General features: G+C 42.8%; 1 protein-coding gene across 3 annotated transcripts in view; it reads right to left on the bottom strand.

The window, feature by feature from the left end:
• Nucleotides 1–20930, bottom strand: part of Nrg (Neuroglian) — a 598682-nt gene that overhangs the window by 535511 nt on the left and 42241 nt on the right. The gene's annotated exons all lie outside the window — the stretch shown is intronic.

Raw genomic sequence — 20930 nt, 5'->3', positions numbered from 1 at the left:
GAAACCTAGTATGATACCTCTCTCCAAAACACACACACACACACACACGAAAATACATGGTTTTGAAGTCTCTCACTCCACCAGTCCGGCACCGCAAATCTGTAAAGGCACTATTGACCGCAGCCGCACCTCACCCCAGACATCCGGTGAGGCTATTATAATTCGGAAACCAATTAGGCCGCAGCTACGGATTGTGGGGGGGAGGGGAGAAGAGCCAAAGAAAGAATGGGAAGACGTACGAAGCCGGACCCCTTAAAAAAAAAAAAAAAAAAAAAAAAATCGGCTTTCAATAGAGAGAGAGAGAGAGAGAGAGAGAGAGAGAGAGAGAAATAGAGTACATTTTTTTTCTCACTTGTACAAAGCCTACAAATTATAAACAGGCTAAGCAGACTCCAAAAACCAGACCAACACAAAAGGTTGGAGAGAAACAGCTTTACCACACTAGTTAACGGGTATGGGTCACAAATCCATCCCTCCATCAACCAATATAAATACACTAAATATAAGTAAATGTATCAAAAAAATTAACCTATGAAGTACGAGTTATTCTACAAACATATTCGATAACTAAATGATCAGTTAATAATTCAATGGATAACTGAATACAATAAATAATAGAATGGACAGTGGACTAAATTTATGGTCCAATTTCCGGCCAGACCAGCCTCCTCCCTGCCCCTGCCGACATCATCATCATCATCACTACAAGCAGGACTGGCACTCTGACATCCACGCAGCCCTCCGTCACAGCCACGGACACGGGAAGGGAGGAGCGGCCATCTCCATACACGCCCTCTCCCTTCCACCGCCCTTACTCCCCCTCCCCTCCCCTCCCCTCTTACAAGACGCGGTCGGCCTTCTCACACTCCCGCCAGCACCGAGAGAGGGGAAAAATGTAAGGAGCTGGAGGGGCGAGGGAAGATGAGGGGAGTGCAGAGGGAAGACGTAAGGATGTGGTGGGGATAAAGGAAGATGCAAGAAATGAGATGCGAGGAGGAGGGGAGGTGGATGAAAATGAAAGGTGTCAAGGAGAGGGGAGAGGATGAGGGGAGTGGAGAAGGAAGATCTCAGGATGTGGTGAGGTAATGGATGATGCAAGAAGTGAGATGCGACGAAGAGGGGAGGCGGATGAAGAAAAGAGTAAAGGAGAGGGGAGATGTTTGGATGAGGAGTGAGAGAAGAAGGAAGCAAGGACAATAATATAGGAGGAGGAGGAGAGACGGTGAGAGACGGCGGGACGAAAGGAAATTAAGAAGCCCGTTTGGGGGGAAAGATAGGGATGACTGGGGAGAAGCGAGGGGAGACAAAAAAAAAAAAATCCGAGGAGAGGAAATGAATGATTGGTCACTTAAAGGATGAGGGAAGAGGATGAATTGGAATGAGGAGAGTGATGAGTGTCAGATGTCGGGACGAAAGAGGGAAAAAATAAGGGAGGAAAGGGCGAAAATGTAAGGGAGTAGAGAAGGAAAAAGTGTCACGAATCAATTCGCGACATTTCCTTTTTGTGAGAAGCCACGAACTATTAGTGGAAAACTCACTGTGTATCGCTCAGTTAACCGTTTCTCTCTCCATTTCGGGGTATACTTTTCAAATAATTCGTCACTTTCAAAAGTGACCGATTTAATGCACGTCACTAAGTGCGCTACTGAGCGATACAATTGTTTCTTTATCGTTCGCCTCTGCTTGCATAAACCGTTAGCCACGCCTTCTTCCGGTGGCTCGTGCTTCCTGCCCATACATTATTTGAATTCAGTTTAGTGTTTGCTGTGACGGAGACAGGACCTGTGCAGCAGTGCGAGAGGTCAGCTAGTACCCAAACTCCACTTACAGTTTCTCCAAGCTCCCACCTTTAGTTCTCCAGCTTTGGGTGATACACCGCATTCATTGACTAGTATTTCCTTTGTGTATTTTGTAGTCTTAAGAGTTTAGTTAAGGTGTTTTTCCTAGGCGTAAGTATTTAGCTTCTGTGTGAGTGAGCGAGTGCGTCTCATTTAATTTGATTTGAAATGTAATGTTAAATTTGTTTTTGTAATTAATAAATTTAACAGTTCTATTTCTTGAGCTTAATGTAGAGTAAAAATCTTGTTTCATTTCTCCATAATTAAGCTTATTTTCCATATAGCTCCTAGCTTGCATAAACGTTTGCTTTCATAACTGGTACTTAGACCAGTCTTGTTGTATTAACTTAAAATCCGTTGTGCCAGGAGTTAATGCATCAGCAAGAACCTGATGTTATTATTATTAGTATTAGTTATTTATTGTCAGGGGTGATGTAACTTTCTCCAGAGGCTAACAGTACAGTAATTCAGCAATTGTGAGTAATTAGTCTCTGCTGTGTACTGTTGAGAAAGTTTATAAATTCTCGTTCTTAGAGAATCGTGCACAAGCCAGCGTAAAGTAATCGTTGCTTGATGTAGCAAGACAATCATTGTCTCTGCGCTTCATTATTATTGAATATAAATATCAATTTAAATAATATTTAACCATTTATTCCAAAATTACCGTGATATCATAAAAACCCCGTGACAATTGGCGACCTCGCCAGGATATTAACTCCTAGCTCTAAAGCTATTTACGAGATAGTGCTCACTCATTCATATTTAGGTATTTATCATTAAAGTTTATAGGCACAAGCTTACTGGTGTTTACCGTTAATTTAGCAAGTGAGTTTTTGCTTTATTAATCAATAGAGTACTTAACTCTAGTTTATTCTTGGTAACGTCAGACGATTTTATTCGCTCCTGGGAAGTCGCCGTACCCATTGTGTTTATTATTGAGTCTTCCCAGTCATTTACATTTTTGATTTATTCTTTGCCAGTTAACTAGATAAGACTGGTCACCACTAGCTTGTGTCTGTATTCTTTACTTGTGTTTATTAGTATTCGTCGCTAAGCAGTCAGTACTCAATTTCGGTTACTTAGTAAATTGAGCTAGCATCATGGCTACAGCTGTATATGTACAGGAAGCCAAAGATATTGGTCTCACAGACCCAGAGAAAATACAGAGTTACGTTCTCTCACGGTTCAATTACGAGCAAGAACGTGAGAAAGATGCTCGTGAAGAGCGTAGGATTCAGCGCGAATGCGAGCGAGAACAGCGCGAATACGAGCGAGAACAGCGTGAGGAACGCGAAAAGGAGCGCGAACACGAGCAGAAACAACGCGAGCTCGAGTTAGAAAAAGAGCGAGAACAGCGCGAATACGAGCGAGAACAGCGCGAATACGAGCGTGAACAACGAGACAAAGAACGAGAACATGAACTTGAAGTGCTGAAGCTCAAGCGAGATTCCTTGGCTTCAGACACGTCTGGTGCAGTTGGTCCAAGCTCCACGAGCGTTCTTCCTGCACATGTCCTGGCGACCCCACGCATCAAGCTTCCTTCATACAAGGAAAGCGAGCGAATCGAGCCGTACATAGCTCGTTTTGAGGACATGGCAGACTTATATCAACTGGATGAGGCAGCTAAGCGGCTTCAGTTTCTTAGTTTATTTGAGGGCCCTGCCCTCGATATTCTCCACAGAATTCGTGGAGACAATCTCACATATGAGATGATGAAAGCTGCACTCATTAAGGCGTATGGTCTCACAGTAGACGACGCCAAAGTTCAGTTCATGCGAGCTCATCTCCTAGACAAGGAGACAGCTGTTCAGTTCCTTGATCGTCTCACAGCTTACTTAAATGAGTGGATGGAGAAAGATGAAACTCCTTCCACGCGTGAGGGGATAATTGACCTTATGCTGCGTACACAGCTAGAGAGGTCGTGGCCTGCTGAGCTCATAGCACAGCTTAAGATCTGCCAGGTGAAAGATGCCAGCCAAATGGCAGAGAAGGCTGACGCATTCTTTACTGCATACGGGTATCAAGCTCGTAAGCAAAACACCTGGAGCAGAAAAGATACTGCCAAGTCTGGGAAGCCGTCTCAGACTGAATCCCAGCACCAAGGCCGTTCTCAGAGTAATGGCCAAGGTCCAAAACCGCAGTGGAAGGACCAGGGGCAAAACACTCAGAAACCTGAGTGGAAGAGGTACAACAAGTACCCTAACCAGCAGCAGTATCAGCCACGCAACCGACCGACGGGACAAAGTTTTTCACCACCAACTCAAAAGAGGCAGGAAGCGAATGCAGCCTTCATTCCTCAGCAGCAGCCTGGTGGTCACGTCCCTACCAGTGTGGGTACTTCCCCACAGTTCACTAGTCCCACAGTGACAGTGAACCCCCCTCCACAGATGGCCAATGTTCCATCTTCCCAATATAACCCTCAAGGCACAATGTTTGCCACATCAATTCAGCAGCCTCAGGAGTGGCTAGCTGCTTCCTCCACAGGCCCTCCCACAGGTGACAGTACCTTCCTTGTTCAGCCAGGGTTTGTGGGAGGCATTCCTGTGAAAGTTCTGAGAGACAATGGTTCCTCAGGTTGCTCTGTTAAGCAGAGTTTAGTTCGGCCTGAGCAGTATACAGGTCGACAGATCCATGCAAGCCTTATTGATGGATCAGTGAGATTGTTCCCTGAGGCATGTATCCAGGTGGCATCTTCATTTTATACTGGTACGACACTTGCAGTTGTCATGCCAGAGCCTCTATTTGACTTAATAGTAGGCAATATTCAAGGAGTCAAGGATAGTTGCTCCGATGATGACGCTACTCAGACTTCGGCTGCTGCGGTAACACGAGCCATGGCTGAGGCTCCAGACTGTGTCACCCCAGTGATCATTGAATCGCCGCAAGATCTGATGTGTAGTCAACTTGTTGTGCAAGAACAACATTCTGACCCGACACTTGCTGCCATGCGGAACAAACAAAAGGGTCGAGTGATTAAGTATTCACGAGGAGGTCGAGCCAAGTTCCTTTGCAAACAAGGACGGCTCTACCGTGAGTCACGAACACCCGAGGGCAAGGTTCGACTGCAGTTTGTCGTTCCCGCCAAGTACCGCCTAGCAGTGTTACAATGGGGTCATTGTTCAGCCTCAGGAGGTCACATGGGCAAAAGGAAGACCCAGGGCCGTATCCGAGCTGACTTTTTCTGGCCAGGCATGGGACGGGACATAGATAGTTTTGTCCGTTGTTGCAGTGTGTGCCAAAGTATCACCACTAATCAGGGACATGCCCTTCCTGTGCCATTTGTAACTACACCTGTAATCTCTGAGTCAGTTGAGAGGCAGGGTAGTGGTGAAGTGGGTGCAGACCTGACGTCTCGCCCATTGGCCCCACAGGACACATTATGTCCAGGGCCTGTACATACATATTATGTACCGTAAGTTAAGGGGGAAGTTGAGAGGCGACTTGAGGCTATGGAAGACCCAAGTTTGCATAAGGATTCTCAGCTTCCCGGTACTAATAGAAGTACTGTAGGTTAAGGGGAAGTTCGAGAGAGAACTCTGCAGAGGCGACTTGAGGCTATGGAAGACCCAAGTTTGCACAAGGATTCTCAGCTTCCCGGTACTAATATAAGTATTGTATTGTAGGTTAAGGGGGAAGTTAGAGAGAGAACTCCGCAGTGGCGACTTGAGGCTATGGAAGACCCAAGTTTGCACAAGGATTCTCAGCTTCCCAATACTAATATAAGTATTGTAGGTTAAGGGGGAAGTACGAGAGAGAACTCCGCAGAGGCGACTTGAGGCTATGGAAGACCCAAGTTTGCATAAGGATTCTCAGCTTCCCGGTACTAATATAAGTATTGTATTGTAGGTTAAGGGGGAAGTTCGAGAGAGAACTCCGCAGAGGCGACTTGAGGCTATGGAAGACCCAAGTTTGCACAAGGATTCTCAGCTCCCAATACTAATATAAGTATTGTATTGTAGGTTAAGGGGGAAGTGAGAACTCTGCAGAGGTGACTTGAGGCTATGGAAGACCCAAGTTTGCACAAGGATTCTCAGCTTCCCGATATTAATATAAGTACTGTAGGTTAAGGCACAGGTTGAGGACCCGTGTGCGGTTCGAGGCTATGGAAGACCCGAGTTTGCACAGGGATTCTCAACTTGCCGACCATAATCGTGTGCTATAATTAATGGCGACCTCGAGTGTACTTTTCATAGCATGTACTGACTGCTAGCCAGAGAGAGTAATTGTAACATAATAAGAATTTTGTCTCATTGACACTTTTGATGCTCCACCTTAATTGGTTTTGCAGGTTCAGCAATGGGTGTAGCAGTTTTGCTGTGCGGGCCAGCTGATCGTCTGCCGCACGCTGCCGCCTCTTCTCCTCTGCCTTCGTCGTCGCCATATTATTTACTGTGTCATTTTACACGTAGGTACAGTTACACTACAACTGTCACACCTACACCGTGTATTACATACACCACGCTACACAACAATTAGTTGTCAGTGTAAATGTAGCAATTTTCGCTCAGTTTGACCTGAGTACAGGATTTTCACCGTCATCACGGAGTTTTTCCCTCAAGCTTGCTTCTATTAACGTAAATACGAGGTTTTTTCGCTCACTGACGACTGCGACTTTCTCCTGTAGCAGGATAGCACACACACCACAGTGTGAATCTTGTGTGACTGAGTTAGGATTTATATGTATGTATATTGAAATCTTTCTTCTGAAGGAAGAAAGATTTAATTTTCATGGGGCGTAATGTCACGAATCAATTCGCGACATTTCCTTTTGTGAGAAGCCACGAACTATTAGTGGAAAACTCACTGTGTATCGCTCAGTTAACCGTTTCTCTCTCCATTTCGGGGTATACTTTTCAAATAATTCGTCACTTTCAAAAGTGACCGATTTAATGCACGTCACTAAGTGCGCTACTGAGCGATACAATTGTTTCTTTATCGTTCGCCTCTGCTTGCATAAACCGTTAGCCACGCCTTCTTCCGGTGGCTCGTGCTTCCTGCCCATACATTATTTGAATTCAGTTTAGTGTTTGCTGTGACGGAGACAGGACCTGTGCAGCAGTGCGAGAGGTCAGCTAGTACCCAAACTCCACTTACAGTTTCTCCAAGCTCCCACCTTTAGTTCTCCAGCTTTGGGTGATACACCGCATTCATTGACTAGTATTTCCTTTGTGTATTTTGTAGTCTTAAGAGTTTAGTTAAGGTGTTTTTCCTAGGCGTAAGTATTTAGCTTCTGTGTGAGTGAGCGAGTGCGTCTCATTTAATTTGATTTGAAATGTAATGTTAAATTTGTTTTTGTAATTAATAAATTTAACAGTTCTATTTCTTGAGCTTAATGTAGAGTAAAAATCTTGTTTCATTTCTCCATAATTAAGCTTATTTTCCATATAGCTCCTAGCTTGCATAAACGTTTGCTTTCATAACTGGTACTTAGACCAGTCTTGTTGTATTAACTTAAAATCCGTTGTGCCAGGAGTTAATGCATCAGCAAGAACCTGATGTTATTATTATTAGTATTAGTTATTTATTGTCAGGGGTGATGTAACTTTCTCCAGAGGCTAACAGTACAGTAATTCAGCAATTGTGAGTAATTAGTCTCTGCTGTGTACTGTTGAGAAAGTTTATAAATTCTCGTTCTTAGAGAATCGTGCACAAGCCAGCGTAAAGTAATCGTTGCTTGATGTAGCAAGACAATCATTGTCTCTGCGCTTCATTATTATTGAATATAAATATCAATTTAAATAATATTTAACCATTTATTCCAAAATTACCGTGATATCATAAAAACCCCGTGACAAAAAGTATAGGAGGAAAGAGGAAAAAGTAATGGAGGCGGGAAAAGGTAAGGGAGGAAAAGGGGGGGGGAAGAGGAAGAAGTGGGATGAAGGGAAAGGAAGGAAAAAAAAAAGGAGGGTGAGAGGAGGTGAGTGGGCGAGGGATAAAAGGGAGAAATGAGGATCTATAGAATCTATAAGGAAAGAGAGTGACAGTAAGGGGAAGAGAGGAGGGAGGGGAGATGTGGAGGAGAAGGCTGAAGAGTGGAGGAGAGTAGGAGAGGGGAGATGAGAGGGAGTGAAAGAAGTAAAGAGTCGGAGAGAGAGTTAATTCAAAGGTAAACAGCAAGAGGAAGTGAGTGGAGCTAAAGGTAGGGAATGGGAGTGTGTGGAGGAAAAAAAGGAAGGAGGACAGCAGACAGCAGAGGGATAGAAGGAGAGCGAGGGAAGCAACGAAAAAGGAAAGAGAAAATTATGAAAAAAGAACGAGAAGAGATACGCAGAAGTGAAAGACACGAAACGAACAAGTGAAGACGAAACAGGAAGGAAGGATATCAAGGAAGAAGAAAGTAAGAAGGGAGGGGAAGGAGAGAAAAAGAATGAAAGGACATCTAAGAAGAGAAGAATGATGATACTGTGGGAAATGACAGAATGTGGCAAGAGTATAATCCAAGGAGATGAAATGGAATGATGTGAAGACGGATGAGGGAGGGAGGGAGAGCCAAGCGAGAGAGAGAGAGACGGTAATAATGCTGACTGCGGGAGATTGGAAAGTCGTGTTTTGAGAGAGAGAGAGAGAGAGAGAGAGAGTGTGTGTGTGTGTGTGTGTGTGTGTGTGTGTGTGTGTGTAAAAACAGACAAATGCATATTGCGATTATAAAATGCATATCATAACGAAGGCACAAATGAATAACAGAACATTAAAAATAAAAGATAAGTAATGGAGAAAACCAAGAAGGCAAACACATGCTGCTCTCATATACCTTGCGCCTTCCGATATAGGGAAACACACACACACACACACACACACACACACACACACACACACACACACACACACACACACACACACACAAAGAAAACTATCAACGAAAACAGAAAAATGCCTACGTGACATTCTCTCTCTCTCAATAAATCTCCCTAAGCCATGATCAGAGGTAACTAGATAAAGAAGGGAGGCAGTGGAGTAGGGGGATTGAAACTGGCGATATTTTAAGGGGGGAAGGTGTGTAAAGGGGATTTGAGGAGGAATACAGGGCAGGGAAGGGATGGTAGAGACAGAAGGGTTGGGGAGGAAGGGGGAGAACAATAAGCTTTGGGAGGGAGGTGGAGCGGCAATGGAAAAGTGGAGGGATATGGGGCAAGGTATGGAGTGGGTGGAGAGAGGTGGAGGGGTATGGGTGAGGGAGATGGTGAACGGGGAGATGGATGGAGGGGAAGGGGGAAGAGATGGAGGGGAAGGGGTGGAGATGAAGAGGGTGATTGATTGAAGGGATGGGAGATGGAGGGGCAGGGTAAAGTTAAGAAGGGGGAAGAAAGCAGGGGAAGGGGAAGGGCGAGGTAAGTATGGGAGGGGAAGGGGGAGGCAAGTATGGGGAGGGAAAGGGGGAGGCAAGTATGGGGAGGGAAAGGGGGAGGCAAGTATGGGAGGGGAAGGGAGAGGCAAGTATGGGGAGGGGAATGGGGAGGCAAGTACGGGGAGGGGAAGGGGGAGGCAAGTACGGGGAGGGGAAGGGGGAGGCAAGTACGGGGAGGGGAAGGGGGAGGTAAGTATGGGAAGGGGAAGGGGGAGGCAAATATGGGGAGGGGAAGGGGGAATAAGTATGGGAGGGAGGGGAAATGGGAGGTAAGTATGGGGAGGGGAAGAGGGATGTACGTAGGGGAAGGGAAGGGAGAATATAAATAGGGGAGGGGAAGAGGGATTAAGTAGGGGGAGGGGAAGAGGGATGTAAGTAGGGGGAGGGAAGGGAGAATATAAATAGGGGAGGGGAAGAGGGGGTAAGTAGGGAGAGGGTAGGAGAAAGACTAAGGGTGGGGGTATAGTGTGGGGGGTAGAGCGGCAACAAGGAAGCAGTGGGGTGGAAGTCGTTGTGTTGGCTTGACGGCTGTCCCACTGTCCTCTATTCTCACACTACACCACACAACCACTACCACTACCACCACCACCACCACCACCACCACCACTACTACTACTACTGCTGCTACTACCACGACTTTATTACATTACATTTGCTACATCCGCTGTTGCTAATGATGATTATGACGATGATGACCATGAAGATACTACTACTACTACTACTACTAATACCACACTACTTCAGCCGCTACGTCTACTATCTATACGACTGTCCGCTATATCACTACATCCCAGAAAAACCAAACTCCGCTAACCAACCTACTACGACTACTACTACTACTATTCACTCACACTCACTGCTACTTCCATCTTCCTTTCTTCCATCTAATCGTCCAACGAGTTTACTTTTATAGTTTTCCTTACAATTATCTTTGCTATTGTTTTCATATTACTGTCTTTCCCTGTCTTTAAAGTGTTATCAACATTTTTAAACAGCAGTCTTTTACTCTCATCTTCCCTCACAGTATCATCATATTAACAGACTTTATTAATTTCCTTACTTCTAATCTTTACCTGCATTTACCGTACCATAATTCCATCAATAGATCATAAACACAATACAGTACTTCTTAACACATTCAAGTTCGAGACAACTCTGGTATTCTTTTCCAGCCAACGCAAGGGATTTTATTTAACAAGATTGAGCCCTATGACCCTAATCGATAAAAGCATTCTTACTTCCATCAAAGACTTCAAAACAAACCACTTTATTCCACAGCCGCATCATGAAATATACCAAAATCGTAACCTAAAACTGAAGCCCTCTTATTTGTTCCAGCATAATTATTAATATGGTGGTATTACTGTAGTCATTCCATTATTCCAAGTTTTTATTGCCCCACCCTTTTTTGGTACCGTAGTCATTTCATTATTCAGTCTTTTATACCCTTTTCGTACGCATGCCATTATTCTGAGTTTTTACATTAACCCCCCACTTTTTTTTTAGTTATTTCATTATTCAACCTTTTTCACCCTTTTCAGGTCATTTCTTTATTCTGAGTTTTTATTGCCTTTTTGTAGTCATTCCCTTAATTCTGTGTTATTATCCTTTTTTGTTGTCATTCCATTAATCAAATTTTTTTTTTAAATTTATGACATACCCTGCCAAATGTGAACACGTGATTGACTGATGAAAATGGGGCTGGCGGCGTACCGGTCAATCAGTTAATTAAATTTTATGGGAAATACAATTTAATTAGTGAATATTCATAAAATTCCAAACTTCAAACACCGACATCTACTAAAACACAACAACGTATCAGAAAATCCAATATACCAGGAATTATACTTGTATAATCACATGACAAAACCACTAAAATACAATTAAATGACGGAAGTTAATGCAATTCGCTGTGCACCCGGGAACACCGACATTATTTCTTCCCTACATTCCTGCACCGGTACCTCAACACAACTACTATGGGTAATATCATCAGAATATTACAACGTACCCAGTAGTTATATATGACAGGGATTAGTGCACAGCTTACTAAAATTGTTTTAAAAAAAATATTGGAGTACCTCTAAAATAAAGTACCAGTATCATAAATATAAAATCAAGCTTTCACACAGATTATTTTACTAAAGCTCGGATCCCCTTCACGCGTATATACAGTACGTATACGCGTTAAAAAAAAAAAAAAAAAAAAAACAGCGACATAACTTAGAAGAGAACTAGGGATTAACGTATGCAGTTCGCTAATTTTATAAACGCAAAGTACAACAATAATAATAAAAAAAAAACTGCACTCTAGATTTACTGTTGAAGTTTATAACATTGATTCAGTGCGAAGATAATCCCCCCTCCCCACACACACACAGAACCAATACAAAACACACTAACCTACATATTAGCATCAGACTTAACATATATCAGACAAAGGTTACAAAAATATTCAGTCTAAGATATTAACATAGTTTTTCACCACTCCTTCACACTGAAAAAAAATAATAATAATAATAATACATCTACAACACAATATTTCACTTCAATTACTCATTTTAATTATATTCCTTTTACCTGCAGACGATTCTCTTCAGCTCCGGAGACAGGTGGGGTTACGTACAGACTAAATCAACCTGTTCAGCACGTGTTATGTTGTTTTGTTTTCCTCTGAGTTGCATACAATCATATCCAGGGAGCAACAGTACAAGTAAGACTACATCTTTGGGTTGAAGGGGCGAGCAATAAATATCACGGTACCTATATTCAGCCAGGGTGACTATGGTACTGGGTGCTAAAATAATCCTCTCGCTGTAATCGGTTTTGCACTGAAAGATACTATAAAAACAAACCCAGCAATAAGCCTTAACAATGCTGACCGTAGAATGGGGAAAATCCGGCCGCTGGGGGAAGGGAGACGCAAATCCGACCGGTATGACAATTTTTTAAAAATAAAAATGTAAAAAAAATATACTGTATACTTTCCCCCCCCCCCAACCTGGTCGGAGTTGCCGATTCCCGGAAAGAAAGTAACAGTAAAAAAACGTAAGGGAAAGAGCTAATCTAACCTAACCTAACCTAATCTAACCTGACCTAATCTATCCTAACCTGACCTAACCTAGGAAAAGTTGTTACTTTTTTACTGTTACGTTTTTTCCTGATACTTTCTTTCCGATTCCCGGAGTTGCCCCCGGCGGTCGGATTTGCATCATTACACGGTACCTAAATTTAGCCACGATATATGCGGGATACATCAACAAACTCCCTTCCATCCTCTTTTACACTAATAATCTTAAGGCCGATCATGTACAATAATAAATCACAATAAACTCTTACCATTAATTGTCTATAATTGTTGGTAGAGACTAGAGACCAACTAAACGTATGCATTGGCTGGAAATACAGTATATATAACTTTATTCTTGAAATAAAATGGGATACTAAAATAAATATACAATGAGCACTCCTTTGTGCAGAAATATCGAAGCCTGAAAGGTACTACAACAAAAAATATCACAGACTTATCGCATGTCTATATTTAAAAAGGATTTTAAAAATTTAAAACATGTGTGAAATCTATACGTTCGAACACTAACCACTTTCCTCCCACTGACCGCCAGTCTCTTATTAATACAAATATATATTTTTGGAAAAGTAAATACTAATAAATAAACCCTCTAAGCTGTTAACCTCTTCAGTTCCACGACGATGCCTTATATTTTATGTTTGCTGCCACCAGACGATTATGTCGAACCCAGGCGAGGCTACTGTTGTGAGGAGGTTAATAAAGGATAAATGAAAGCTCTACCTACCTCCCCAGTCCGAAAAATCTCCCCAAAGCTGAATAAAATCGTTCTGGTGGAAGGAATACTATAAAAACACGTCCTTGGAGTGATGTGAATGAATTAAGCCACTAAACTTCTAGCCCTGACCACACCAGCATCCTCCTGCAGTGCCTGGCGCAGTGGGATGACGTCACCACCACACCACACCACACCACAGCTGCCACACACCCACCTGCAACATGAGAGGGAAGGCGTTAATTCTTCTACCATGCTGAACATGCCGTTTTTTAGGCCAGTTTTCTGACACTGTATAAAAAAAAAAAAAATCACTTCCAAAACAAAATAATGCACCGATATAGAAAAACAATCATACCAGTACCAACTTTATTCCTTCTGATCTTTAATCCCCGCACCAAACCTCAATAAAACACTAAAAATTAACGGCATACTTATTACTTTCACATGAAAATTCCTTTAAATATACACATCACAACGCACTAAACCACATGCTGGATAACAGTCAACCACATCAAAGTGACAAAATATATAATCTTCGCAACACTAAATAAATACTAAAATATAGGTAACCACAAGGGAAAAATAAGTGCTAATAGTACAACCAATTATTACAATACTTAAGTGGTAAAATAAAACTATCACGGAACAAAAAATTAGTGCACAAAATAACTATCATATCACTTGTTATAATTATGCATCACAGCAACACGTGATACAAATACAACTGGCAATCACAAAAATGAATACGCAAAAATACCATCATTACAGCAATACACAAAAACATTAACACCAGAAAGCGCTCACAGAGCGTATACCTCCGCCAATGCCATTAAAAAGGATCCGGATCCGGATCCGCCTTAAAATTGAACCAATTCTTTCTTGGCCCATGGCCCACTTTTCCACAAAATTTCACTGAAATTCACTGGGATCTTTTGGAGATATTCTGCGGGATAATCCGGATCCGGCCCAAAATTTAATAACTTCTTGGCCCATGGCCAACCCTTCCACAAAATTTCATTGAAATTCAATGAGAACTTTTGGAGATATCGTCTGGACAAACAGACAGACAGACAAACAAACATAGGTGTATACATAACCACATCCAACTTCGGTGGCGGAGGTAACAATATGTAACTTCCATAATAAACCGTGACAGGTGTTTCAATCACCCATGTCTCGAAGCTATGGTTACACACAGATAACGATACTGATGATGATGATAACAATAATGATGATCACAATAACAAAAATACTGATGATGACGATGATGATGGTGATTTTATTATTAATTCATTATTATTATTACTTATTCACAATAATGAAAGCACACCGTATAATCAAGCATTATCAATATCTACGCTACCAGTACTTACAATCTCCTAACCTGCAATCACAGCCACGGAGCATTACAGTACTCCCTTGAACCCTCCCCCCCTTCCAAACAGCACATAACCATCTCTAGGTCTGTATAACTACCGCCTCCCCTCCGCCACTGCGCCCTTGGGACTCTCTCCTTCCCTCCACCCTCACTTTCACTCACTCGCTACCTCATCCCACTCACTGACTCGCCTACATGAAGCACTCACTCAAACCCCACTATCTTCTCATTTAACTCACATGATGCACTCAACTCACACGACACATTCAATTACCTCCCATAATGAACTCTCAACACACGACACACTCACGCAACACACCACGCACCTATTCAGCTCACACCACGCACTCACTCAGCTCAAACCACACACTCACAAATTCCCAGTTGATGCACGCACTCTCTCCCTCCCTAGCCACAGCAACCCTCACGGCCACCATAACTTTCCCTCTCAGCCACTCCCTAATCTCACACGCCTCAACGCCGCCACTATGGGAACAAGTCCACCTGGGAATGCTGAAAAAAGAGGAGAGAGAGAGAGAGAGAGAGAGAGAGAGAGAGGTGACCTTCAGTAGGTATGAATATTCCAGTAGGTTCGACTATTCCACAAACCTGACCATTCCCAACATGATTTTTTCCACAGGGCTCGTCACTCCCTCCACCACACACCAGCATTTTCTTGTATACGCCGTAGATCTACTGAAAATCCGAATCCAGGTATATTTCTACTAAAACTGGTTATATCAATGTCCCATCTTCCATTTCTTTTTCTTTACTTAGTTTCTTCGTTATATATTCCACCTGCTACTAGTTCTTCATTCAACATTGATATTGGACGACAATAATTAAATTTCACACTAAAGGAAATCTATCTATTTATTGCCAGACGCCTCAATCCCGTACGGGGTGGCCACAAACAAATCGCCTCCACGTCGCCCTGTCCCCCGCCATTTCACTGCCCTGCTCTCAACTCACCCCCCTCTCTCATATACCTCTCCACCCCATCCCTCCATCTCATCCTCGGCCTTCCCCTCCCTCTCCCCCCTCCACCTCACTCACACTCTCCTCGTCAGTCTCTCACCCTCCATCCTCTAAAGGAAATACCAGTTTATATTGTACTGCCATTTCTATTCCAAGCGATTAACAAGGACATACGAACTGTTTTGCGTGGTTTACAGGAGCTCCTCAGAAAATCAGATAAAAACAGACAGCAGACTATGTGTATCATCATCACCGTCGTCATTATCATTTTTCCCACCTAAGGATGGGGTGATATACAGCGAGCCAAAGTGTGCCAGAAAAAATAAGAAAGAAAAAGAGAAAAAAGAAAAGACAACACTTGCGTATAAAGTGTGCTAAGAAAATAACAGTACAATTCTGTGAAACCAAGGGATTGTATGCTAACCTCCATTACTGAACAATGATAAAGATTTAACTAAACAACTACAGGCAAAATAGACACGCCAGTGATGACAGGGGAGGAATGTGCCGATACCAACACAATTACCGACAATTATGTGCAATTATCGACAGGTATGTGTACCAGAACAGTACTGCAGGTAAAGAACGTACAATACCGCACTCGTAAACTGGCGGGAAATCACACCAACTAGGATCAACCCTTTCATTACGAGGTCTTACTAAGAATAATATCGTCTACGGGTAATAATAATAATAATAATAATAATAATAAAACGGTCATTGTAGCTACAGAAAAGACTGACAGATTATCCCTTTCACTAGCATGTCTCCCATAGTCTTTAAAAATAAAATATATAAATAAATACCGTTAATAAAAATAAAGCCTTAGTGTCAGACGCAGGCAAAAATCATCAAACGACACCATACAAAACAGGTTAATTTCCACGAGACAATTGTACACCTGGTTCTGCACGCTAAGACAAATTCCATCACACCACCAGAAAGCTATTAACACGACCCAATTACCTCCATCTTCTGTTACAACCACCGTACAATAATCACACGTCCCTCGACACAGGTGCTTCAAACTTCGTGCAGGTGAGTGGCGTGGCGTGAGGTGTGTCGACAAGTTGGACATCAGATAACATACCTCATTCATATTAATATTCGGGGTATGGGTGCGATCGATGGTTCCTTTACTGTTTATTCTATTGCCAGACGCCTTAATTCTGGAAGATGTGGTCACAAACGAATAGCCTCCATCTCACCCTATCCTCCACCAACAGGCTGCCCTCTCTCCAACGCACATCCCATTTTCTCACAAGTATCTCTATCCCATCCCTCCTCCTCCTCCTCGGCTTCTCCTTTCCCCTCCCCCCTCCACCTCACTCATACTCTCCTAATCAGTCTACCATCCTCCATCCTCTCCACGTCCAAGATTCCGAATATACGAAACAGACTCCAGCCTTCAAGATAATTAGTGGTTTGTTAGATCAGGGCCCATTAGGTTTTAACAATTTAGAGTGCAAATGAATTAATAACCACAACTGTACATACGATATCGATACCTGTAAGTCACTCCTACCAATTTCAAGGGCTGGAACTCCGTCAAATACTCTTCAACTAGGATTAAATTGGTTGAGTAATTGTTTGTTTTTTGGTATAATCAATTGGCTTCATTCTCCCCCACTCATGCAGGGTCGTTTTTAAGTAATCTTGGGGGGGGGGGGAAGTAGAGGAGAAATCAAGTGTGTCGTTGTCTGTCCCTCCTTAAAGCTGTCCAAACAATCAACAACGAAAATGCGAGATAGGGTTGCTGAGTATTCATATTGGTCTGTCAGTCAATGTGAATGAGGCTTCATCAAACAGGCACAAACGAGGGATCGTGTAGCTACAGACAGACTACAGTAACTGAGTATCCGATATTCATCTTTGGGTACACACTGGCTCCTGTAACTCACACTGCCTCAGCTCTGTCGCCAGTAATTGAGCGCTCGTCTCTGGGTACATATTCATCCCTGCCACTTAAGAGACAGGCTGTCGAACTTGTTGCAATAACAGAGTGGGTATGGCGTCGGTGAATAAACGAGGGTTCACCAAGGTACACTCCCTCCAAAAACTATCTGAAAACAGGTTATGGATGGTTTCACAATGAGTGTTGCTGAAGTTCACGTTTTTTTTTTTTTCTTAGGGCAAAATTTTCTGAATGGATAGAGTATTTAATATGTTGTTGTCACGAATTAAATTCGCGACATTTTCCTTTTGTGAGAAACCACGAACTAGTAGTGGAAAACTCACTGTGTATCGTTCAGTTAACAGTTTCCCCTCCATTTCGGTGGTATACTTTTCAAAACATTCGTCACTGTTTCAAAAGTGACCGATCTAATGCACGTCATTAAGTGCTCTACTGAGCGATATTATTGTTTCTTTATTGTTCGCCCCTGCTTGCCTCAACCGTTGGCCACGCCTTCTTCCGAGTGGCCTGTGCATTACCCCATACATCGTATTTGAATTCAGTCTTTCGTCTGTCGCGACGGAGTGAGGTTCTGTGCTCCAGCAGTGAGAGTGAGAGAGGTCATCTAGCACCCAGACTCCACTAGACTACAGTTCTCCAGGCTCCCACCCTTCCTTGGTGATACGCTACATTGACCAGTATTTTCTTTTCGTTTTCCTAGACTTAAGAGTTAAGTGTGCTGTTTCCTCACATGCCGGGCAGCTGCGCCGCATGTTGTTTTCCTAGGCGTAAGAATTTAGCTTTTGAGTGAGTGAGTGCGATCTCTTTATTTTGAATTCATTTTGAAATGTAACGTTAAATTTATTTCTTTGTGATCAATAAATTTAACATCTTTTTCTTTGAGCTTAATGTAATGTAAACTCATGTTTCATTTCTCCATAATTAAGCTTATTTCCCTTATAGCTCCTAGCTTGCATAAACGCTTTGCTATTCATAACTGGTACTTAGGCCAGTCTTGTTGTATTAAGCTTAAAATCCGTTGTGCCTTCTAGGAGTTAACGCATCCGCAAGAACCTGATATTAATAGTATTATTTATTGTCAGGGGTGAAGTAACTTTCTCCAGAGGCTAATAGTACTAATAAACAGCAATTGTGAGTAATTAGTCTGCTGTGTACTGTTGAGAAAGTTTATAAATTCTCGTTGAGAAAATCGGCGAAGCAAGCCGGCATAAAGTAATCATTGCTTGATTTAGCAAGACAATCATTGTCCCTGCTCTTCAGTATTATTGAACATTATCATTTAATTTTGCATTTATTTTAAAAACCCCGTAACAGTTGTATAAAGTTTACTCTTTTGCCGTGCTGATAAAAACAGAATGATGTGTATTCACGAAAAATTACTGGAGATTATTTTCAAACACGTCGTCCAATATTTATTTTCAGATACTTTTGGGAGTGAGTGTACAATCCCAGAGTTGCTTTGTTGTCTCAAAATTACTAGAACCTTGAGAGATATTGCTACCAGTTAACGAATCAAGCCCTTCACCCAGTTTTTTTTTTTTTCCCCTACAACCTGACTATATCATTCAATTCTGGAAGGACCTCTCGTAGTGACGGGGTTCATGAAGATTACATCCATCCCTTAGTTGACTACATCATCCAACAATTATTAACAGGGAGGCCGTATTTGAGAGACCGAGTATTGGTCTTGGTCAACATAATGGTCTCTGCCACTCGCTTTGAACTGGGCCCCGGTAAACACGTATTAACGAGGGACGGGGTAGTTGAAAGAGTGTTTGCTGGTTTAGCTTGGTCTGACCCTAACGCTGAACTGGGCTACGGCAAACAAAATATTAACGAGCGATAGGACGGCTGAGCGACGGAATATTGGTTTTGGTTGACACAATGGTCTGCCACTCACTTCGAATTGGGCTTTGACAAACAAGCATTAACGAGGAGAGAGAGTGGTTAAGAGATGATTGTCTTGGTCTGCACAATGGTCTTTAAACTGACCCCCAGAAAACGAGCATTGACGAGGAAGAAAGTAGAGAAAGTATTTATTTTTCTTGGTCTGCATAATGGTCTGTCCCTCATTCTGAAAAATAACGAGGGAAATAGTAAAGGTAGTTAAGAAAGTAATTGTAGGTTTCTCTCTCACATGGTCTTGGCAAACGAGCATTAGCGCGGGCCAGCAGGTGATGAATTGGGTGTTTGTCTTGGTGTACAGAGCGACTGGTTCCTGTCCCTCACTCTGAATGGGCCTTAATCAAACAAGGACTAACGAGGGTCAATACACTACCTGGGTAATTAAGTGATCCCCTTGATGCACTCTCTGTCTCTCTCTCTCACTCTCTATCGTCCTTCAATTAACGAGATAGTGAAGGAAATCCTCTGTTCACTTTAGCTTGGCCTAACACTGTCGCCTCTCTATCTTGAATGCTGAGCTGTTACAAGAGATAAACACTAGAGAATCATATTAGTCACGAAGAGGTTCCATGGAGGGGATGTAGAGCCGTAGCATTTTCTTTTACTGCCGCTGAGCTACCGGTACGTAAAATAGTCTCCAAAAGGACAAAAATCTGGCCAGGTTAAAATGAGCAAACTATCGCAGAGTCATCTTAATGCACTCGTGGGAATACATACTATCTCATCTGACACTTTGAGGCTCCTGTAACTCATTCTCTGCTGTACAAAATTATCTGACGTCAGTAAAAAAAAGTGATAAAATACTAGAGTTATTCCGACTTGAAGGGATTCATGGTATACTCAGCTGAAGTACAATCGTCTGACATCAATAGGAAATGAGTACTAAAGTTGCCTCGCCAAAGGCAGGGCTGACAAACCACATTAAACAGGCACATTCACTTAACAAATGATGGAGCAGTTAAACACAAAGGTAGGCGTAGTTTACTTAACTTAGGGGCTAATTACCCTCTATTTATCTTCCGTATCTCCCCCCCCCCCCACACACACTGAACGAAAGACTGCCGTGGTTAAACTCTTGAATCCAGTGATGTAGTTTATGTATATTCAGGCAACTTCCAGACGATTTTATTCAACTTACAAAAGGTCTCTTACTGAATGTAATAATGAAGTCTATATCTAACTCCTCCAGCTGGAAAAGTCTCTCCCAGGCTGAATATAAACGTCTTAGAGCAGCCAGGACAGAGCACGAATGACCTACCCAAGCTGAAGTGGTTTAAGAATGGAAAAGCCGTCTTGGTGTAGCTACTCAAATAAGGATTAATTACCCCTCTATTATCTCGGAGCCACCAAACAAACCACAATAAAGACGCACGTTTTACCTAATTAGTGAGCTTTACCTCTGAGTGCAAGTCTAATTCTCCCCTGAGCGGCAACAAATGAGCTACTACGGGGTATCTGAGACGCCCGCTGGGAGCCAAATTAACAGCGGGGTTGGGATGGCTACTGGTGGGTGTGTTGGTGTGTGGGTGGTGGTTGTGTTAGTGAGTGGGTGGTGGGTGTGTTAGTGTGTGGGCGGTGGGTGTGTTGGTGTGTGGGTAGTGGATGCGTTGGTGAGTGGGCGGTGGGTGTGTTAGTGAGTGGGTGATAGGTGTGTTAATGACAGGGTGGTGGGTGTGTTAGTGTTAGAAATACAAACTAACTTAAACCATCGTTGCCCGCAATACTTAACCTCAACAGCGTATACTCTTTTAATTCTAACCTG

Source organism: Coenobita brevimanus, chromosome 23 (assembly GCF_032717465.1).
Source record: "Coenobita brevimanus isolate Jiangsu-jjx chromosome 23, ASM3271746v2, whole genome shotgun sequence".
Taxonomy (NCBI): domain Eukaryota; kingdom Metazoa; phylum Arthropoda; class Malacostraca; order Decapoda; family Coenobitidae; genus Coenobita; species Coenobita brevimanus.
Note: the sequence above shows the minus strand (reverse complement) of the source record. Positions and strands in the feature narration are given on the sequence as shown.